Genomic DNA, 7,913 nt, shown 5'->3' on the forward strand with positions numbered 1-7,913 from the left:
AAAAGAACTGTTTCTGAACGAAATAATTTTGTTTCTATGTTTCATGCTTAACAAAAGTTCGCATAAAAATCAAAAGTCAATAACATCCTTCTTTCTTTCATCTAGGCTTCAATATATAATACGTAATACCTGGTATGTTCATACAACTGGCTGCATTCCTTCATAGATCGTCTGTTGGAAAACTGTCTGAGGCTCTGGTTAGGGCTTTCTGAAAACTCTTCAGTGCTATTAAAATAATGACCTTTGGGGTTAGACTTCATTAGGAAGCAGTTTGTAGGTTCTAAATCTGGTGAATAAGTAAGTGATCTGATGATTCTGGTTAGAAAGGTTGAGAAAAACAATATTTTTTTGGGGGGTGTCCAACAACTGTTTACGAGAGTGGTATAGTAGGATGGCACTTTGTTGTGTTCCACAACACAGTTATTTTATTTTTCAGATTTATTCTATCAACCCAATTTTTTCCGATTTCCAGAGCAATCATATGTAAAACTCATTAGTGGGTTATGTTTGTACTTACTGGAAACAAAAGCAAAAACAGAGCTTGCATTTTCCTTAATAAATGATAGCCAAATTCCTAGAAGTGGGGGAGAGTTCTTACCTTAAAGACGAGGCTATGATAATTCGATATTGCAGTATTACGGGTAGCGTGAAATATTCAGTCAGTTAAAAAGTATGTTTATCTTAAAACAGCTTTATCTGATAAAGCATCTATTTTAATAAATTAGTAGATTTCTATAAAACTCATATAAAATAAATTTCTATCAAAGGTGAATTTTAAAAATATATATATATTTCTATATAACTTTAATAAAGTCTGTCATTTATTAAGAAGGATAAAAACATATTTTAATATTCTACTTTAACTTGTTTATTGAATTTTATTTTTCGAACTGTAGAAAAGTATGCGAAGTAAAGTAGAAAAGTATGCGAAAAACATATGTGCTTAAATTATGATAATTTACATGGTTTTGCATGTTTTACTGTGATATATTTTAATTCAGAGACTTATTACAGTGAGATTAAATATCAGAATTAGTTATTGATTAGAGAATTAGTAATATGTCTCGGGTCCAAATGTTTACCTTAATTATTGCAAGTAGCCAGTCTCAAGGCTGCTAGCAAACACTTGTAAATATTTTAAGGGAAGTTTAATTTGAAATGTTTCAGATTTTAACAGTCGCCTAAAAGGGTTTTTTAAGGTTTTTTACGCTCTCGCTAAAGAAAGGCCACAATATACGAGTCTGCTCTTACGCTCGCTCCTGTTAAACCACACTTTACTTTTATTTTGGGCTTTTTTATCTTTATTATTAAGCATCGTTTTCTTTGCACTTTTGCCACATACAGTTCAACAACAAAATCACAAAATATTTCAAAGCAGCACATCTATAAAATTCCCGATTTAAATAATAGATAAAAATGTTTTATTCTGTGCAGTGTTGACACTGCTCGCTTTCAAATCGTTCCGTTTGTTAATAAAAAATTCATTTAAAATTTCACAAAATATGAAATAAAATTCGAAATTAAAAATTCAGGCTTCCGGGTGCACACGTTCGGATGGAGGACTACGTTATTCAACATTTGGTGGCTCTAGGTAATATCGCGTTAAACTGTTTTAGAATGATAAAAAGGGCTAAAATGTAAAATTACCTCCTGTATGTTATTTTAAAATGTTTTATCAAGAAAATTCTACAAATGGTCTCAACTTTTAGCATGAGCAGTTTTGATACGAGTACTTATTTGAGGTGCTTAGGCAACAAGAATCGTTGTACGTGTTTAAGAATTGACTTCCAGTACCCGCACCTATATACGAGTACTTGTTTAAAAATCAGTCTAGAGAAATTAAATACACAGAACATAAAATTTTATATTTAATGAGTTGTTTAAAGACGATTACACGGTTCCTGCGAAAGGGATCTATTCGTTTTATTTTTAATTTGACAATTTTGAATTAAAATAAGCCTAGATTTTAGTGTTAGTCATATACAATCAAGAATATTATGATAGTTAAAAATTAATTATTTTTGACTTTATATGCATTTGATTAAAACCGTGTAAAAGAGAAAGTTTTTGTCCAAAGGGGCTTTGTGCCTGAGGGACTACTGTTTTCGTTTTCCGAGTTTGCGTCGAATCACTCTAAATGCCCGCTTCACTTTTCAAACTGTTGCCACTACATATTATCGCCCTGTATTATATTTGAAGAAATAATGAAGAATCTGCATAAATGTATATATGTTTCTCGCATTGCGATAAAACAACGGTACCTAAAGCCATCCAGTTTTGAATGACGTAATCCTATTGCGAATATGAACACCTGGAAACCCAAAATTGGAATTTTTTTTATTATCGATTTCATGTTTTGTAAAACATTAACGAAGTTTTGATTAAGATAAAGGATTTCAAAGCGAGAAATGGCAACGTTGTAAAGAAAAAAACATTTTAATCTCCAGCGCGGGAGACTGTGCATCGGAAACTCTAAAGATATGCTCAATTTAAAATTATTTTACGATATTGCTCTTGAACTGCATTTTATGGCTTAAGTGCGAAGAACATGATATTTAATAAATAAAGGTAACGCACAAAATGTTAAAAAAAAAGTCCCTTTGGACGTAATTTAAAATTTGAAACCTTTCAGATTTTCTTTTTTTATGTCTTTTATTTATTATCAGGTTAAGTAAAAAATTACTTCGCTTTCTATTTCAAAACCTGTAAACTTCATGTAGCCGTGGATAAAACTCGGCATCAGGTATACAGGTACTCAAATAATAGCATATCAATGGCATGGTTTCAAGTTCATAAATACAAGTAGTCGTATAAGCATAACAAAAAGAAAATAAACATAAAACTAGATAGTAAAGAATAAAGAATGATTTATGTAGTAAATGAGCTTATAATTATTTCATCGTTGTTATCATTAAGAACATCTGTTATGTTTTTCCTTTTCAAGAGTCCTTTTTTGTCTGGAATAATGTTTCCAAAGCAGTGATTATGCTTTTCATATTTCATTCTAGAATATTCTTTTATTATTTTTTTATTTCTTTTATGTTTACCTAGAAAACGACCTTATGCATAAGACAATCCTGTATTTTTGGAAGAACATATAAAACAAAGGAAGGATATGTATATTTAAACAGCATCACAAATGCGAATTTGATAATTTGAAGATATTCTAAAGGAATGAAACTACGTGCTCTTCATACACAATTTAAGTAAATATATATGTATTTAATAATAATTAAGAGATAAGGTTGTATGTTATTTTAATACATTTTAAATATTCATCTTTGTTAGCAGTCATTTAGTTTATTAATGTTTTAAATATGTGATTCTGTACATTATATGGACATACTTTTCAAGGGCAATTTTAATGAGAAAAATATTGCTAATAATAAATATAAAATAACGAAAAAGTTATTGGGCTGACATGGATTATTAGTTTTAAGAAAATAACAGTGTTCCATTAAATTATGTAGAATAATTCCGAAAACAATTTTAGTAATTATAATATTGCAATAAGGTAAAATCTATTGCTTAGAGTCGAATTTTGTTTGACGTGTACTTTACATTCATGTTACTAGCTAGATGAAATACTGGGATGACTTTTTAAAATAAATTCAGTATTAAAATATAAATACGAACGTGTATTTAAGGACAGTGAAAACAATCTGAATTAAAAATCCATAATGTGAACCCAGACTAACCAAATTAGTTCTTCAGACGAACCAATTTCCCTATTAGCAGCTTCATTTCCCTACAGTCTAGAAAACTAAAAACCAACTGGAATCTGGCAACAGTGTGGCTGTAGTTGAGTTTCTTCTTTGCATATACATAACGTCGCCGTTGTTGTAGAGCCACCATGACCTTGTGCGTGCGTTAAAAGTTATTTCTCATGCTTCCTTCTTGTTTTTTGATGACATAAATTGTTTGCTGGTCGGTCTTGTTTGTTTTTTTGTGTGTTTCTTGTTTTTGTTTTCCCCTCCCCTTCCCTATCCACTCCGTCTCTCGCGTACTTGCGTAACCTTGTAATCGCATTCAAAAAGCTTTTCTCTTTGCGTTGGCTGTTTGTCTGAAGCGGGGGGGGGGGAACTTTCTGGCGTCCTATTGATAAATAAACACAGATGCGGATGCCTAGTTAAAAATTATTGCGCAGTTAAGAATTGCAAATGTTTGTTCGTACATGTAAATACATGGTAGTCTGGGTTTAAAAATTCCTTTTTAGGAATGAAATGAAGATGTTTATTGTTGCTGGTTTTATTAGATTTGCAAATGAAGACGTATAAATATTATTCATGTATTGCTCCAGTTTGCAGTATTAGGTTTCAACTGCTGTTGTTTGCGATGAAACAAGGAAATAGTTAACCACCCAGAAAAGCTGTTTTGTGTTTTCGTAATTAAAGAAAAAGATAGTAGAACTTAGGAAAAAAAGTACTGAATTTTGTTTAATTTCATTTAGTTTTACATTCTTGGGGCATTTCACGGTAAATTTATTTTTCTTTTTTCCAAATTTGAATCCAACATAGAAATTTGAATTAAGAGATTGCTTAAAAAAGAGAGGGAAAAAACGTTACTGTTATCATCTATGCAGCTTAATTATAGTTATTTTTTTGCGTATATTACAGACATTTTAGTTATTTCACATGTACTTAAAGATATTTAATTCATATAATGCGCCAGTTACAAATATTCGGTTATTCGTTATTTTTACCAAGTTTTACTAAATTAATTAATTTTTGAAAAAGGGTAAAATATTTTCGCCAGATGTATATTTTAACTGTTTTCAGCCCTAGAATCTCGAAACTCACTTGCCCATGTCAATTTTGTGTCCAAATCACCTTTTGCTGCCACCAACTGTTATCGTCATGTGTTATTTTAAGAAAGATTAAATAATTAAGAATCTGGATGCCGGTATATATTTTCTTCATATTGTGGAAAAATGACAACACATAATTTTTAATATATATATAATCACTTCAAAGCCCGAATTTTGAATACTGAAATTGTTTCACTTTTGTGCAAATTTAACGAAATTTTGTTTTATAACATTTGAAACAATTGGCAACACTGTTCAAAATAAAACATTTTTATTTCCGGCGCGCAAGACTTCTACCACTCGGCAAAATCTAAGATATTTATTTTTCAATTTTAATTCACGATTCATCTATTTGAAAGCAGTGTGACGTCACTGCCTCAAGCAGAATACTTACTCCGCGCGCTGGCGTGTTGCCATTCGGTAAAACATGAGATATTTAACTTTGAAATTTAATCTTTCTGTGACGGAATGGCAAACGAAGTTAATGAAAAGCAGTAAACGGAGTTCTTGAAAATATTGTTGCGTTTTTCTTTCTGATACCAATTGTTGCGTTATTTTCTTCCTGCACGTTCGTACGGGGTTCGTGTGGATTTGGGGTGAATAACGACGACACTTGATGAAGTACCCAAGCACACTTTATTTACCCAATATTAATCAGGACAGCTCTAAAGTCACGTTTTACAGTCGTCGAAGATCTACTATACACTCCCTGGAACAATCCACGACACAGCATTCACACTGTCAGGCAATAAAGGTGGAGACAGCTTCACTGCAATGCACCAGATTACACCTCCCGACTTTGCTCTGTCGTTCTCGGAACTCCACGTACTCTCGAGACTCTCCACGCTACAACTCACGATGCACTCGACAGCTCCCGACTTTTCGGTTCAGTCATTCTCGGAGCTCAACACGCTCTCTCGACGATGCACTAACCGAGATACAGTAAGAGACCCCTTCGGTGCACTCGACGACCCACTCGGCACTCGCTCAATGACTGACTATCAGCTCGCTAGACGAGGCACACTCTATACTAACTAACTCTCCGCGTACCAGCAGGGTTTATATAGCTTGTGACTGGTGTTCGAGAACATTCTGGGCTAAACCGGTAAGAATTCGTTTCAGAAAGTTCTCCATCCGTCCATGAGATATCGCCAGTTTTGTCGCCGAATGGGCGATTTCTAGCCAAATGTGGCAACCCTGCCTTAAACCCTAAAACTGCTTTGAGGGAAAGCCATCTTACCACGCCTTAACATTTCGTAACAATATGTTTCTACTTTTTAATCTGAATGATATAAATGAATGTGCATTGTCTAATTAAAAATATTAAATATTTTTATGAGATGGCACTAGTGTTGCATTCATTAAAATCATTATGTTCTTTTTCTTTTTTTACGATAACTCTTTTATGCAGCTAGCCCATCTAGCGGCTACTTTTTAAAGAAACAATGTAACGAATATAAAAATATATAGCCAATGTCCAATACCATATAATGAGTTCTAAAGATATTCTGGTTTTAAATATTTTGTGATTTTGCTATTGAATTTTATGTGGCATAAGTTCGAAGAAAGTTGTGCTTTATATTAAAGCTAAAAACACTAAACAAAAGTTCTTTTAGCTGGTTGCTCAGCGAGAGTAGAAAAAAAACCTTAAAGAATTCTCTGGTACAACTTTAAAATCTAAATCCCTTCAATTTTTCTTTCTATTTTTCAGTGAAAACTGAGTTATTCTTTAATGAAGTTTGCAGTTAATTTTATTATTTTATTTTTATTCATTGTTAATACAAGGAATGCATTTTTTAATTGCTGTTGACAAATGAAAGAAGCGTAATATAGCTTTAACTAACGTTGTTAAATTACGAAATACCATATGTTTTCCTACATTAATTTTCCTTGATCCAAAAATTTTATTCCAAAAAACAACGAATTCTTGGTCTTTCTTCAGATGCCATTTTCTATAAGATTCTCACATGTATTTTTTTCAGTAAAATTTGGAAAATACAAAGCGACTAGATTCTAAAGCAAACATTTTGAATTTTAGAATGAATTTTAGAACTCATATCAATATATCCTTGAGTACAGAAATTCTGAAGTTTATTCGTTTAAAAACTTAATTAAGAACTTAGCATAAATGGTCAAATATTTCAGCTTAAATTCTTTAAATGTCTTTTTGGAAACTTAACTCTCATCTAACATCATTTTAGGAACTCATATCAATATATCCTTGAGTACAGAAATTCTGAAGTTTATTCGTTTAAAAACTTAATTAAGAACTTAGCATAAATGGTCAAATATTTCAGCTTAAATTCTTTAAATGTCTTTTTGGAAACTTAACTCTCATCTAACCTCATTTTAGGAACAGCTTCCGTTCTCAATCCGATTATATTGTTTTCGGGAAAGGATGTAAAAAGTTAACTTGTGAAATTTTCCGCGGAAATGAAACATGATCAAATAGTACAGAATGCAGGATTTTTAAACAATGAAAAAAATATCCGAAAAATTTATTGAGCTTCCAAATTGAATGAAAATTCCAAAAATTCTAACTGTCAGATTTTTCAACTGATTTGTGAAGAATATATTTAAGTACGTCCACAATATTTTGAACTACTTGGTATATCATAAAACGTACACGTTTCTTTCTTTCCAATTAACATTAAATTTTGTCGCCAAATGGGCGATTTTTATGTTTATAAGATGTTTATAAGAAGTCGCCAACGATTTAAAAAAATTTTTCATTTTATATTAATTAATTTTTTTCAAAAAAATCCATAAAATTGCAAATTATTCAAGGTTTGAAATCCTTCATCGTTTAAATTCCACCCTTCTGCACAAAATTAAATACTATCTGTCTTTCATTATACAGCTGCAAAAATATTATTAATAATGACTTAGTGTGCTCTTTAAAAAGTAAATAAATATATCTATGAGTGCAACGATAAGTAGCGTAGTGTCATAAACTACGTAACAAAGTTTTATTTTTTTGAAATACTTGATGTCTTAATAGTTGTCTTATGTCTATTAGAATAATTTCTCATTTATGTCTTGACCTTTACATTAAAAGTAAAAATTCATAATGCTTTTACTTAAAGATGTGGTATATTTAAACCAT

Source organism: Stegodyphus dumicola, chromosome 10 (assembly GCF_044657685.1).
Source record: "Stegodyphus dumicola isolate Sdum_Otavi_A_Nest chromosome 10, ASM4465768v1".
Classification (NCBI taxonomy): domain Eukaryota; kingdom Metazoa; phylum Arthropoda; class Arachnida; order Araneae; family Eresidae; genus Stegodyphus; species Stegodyphus dumicola.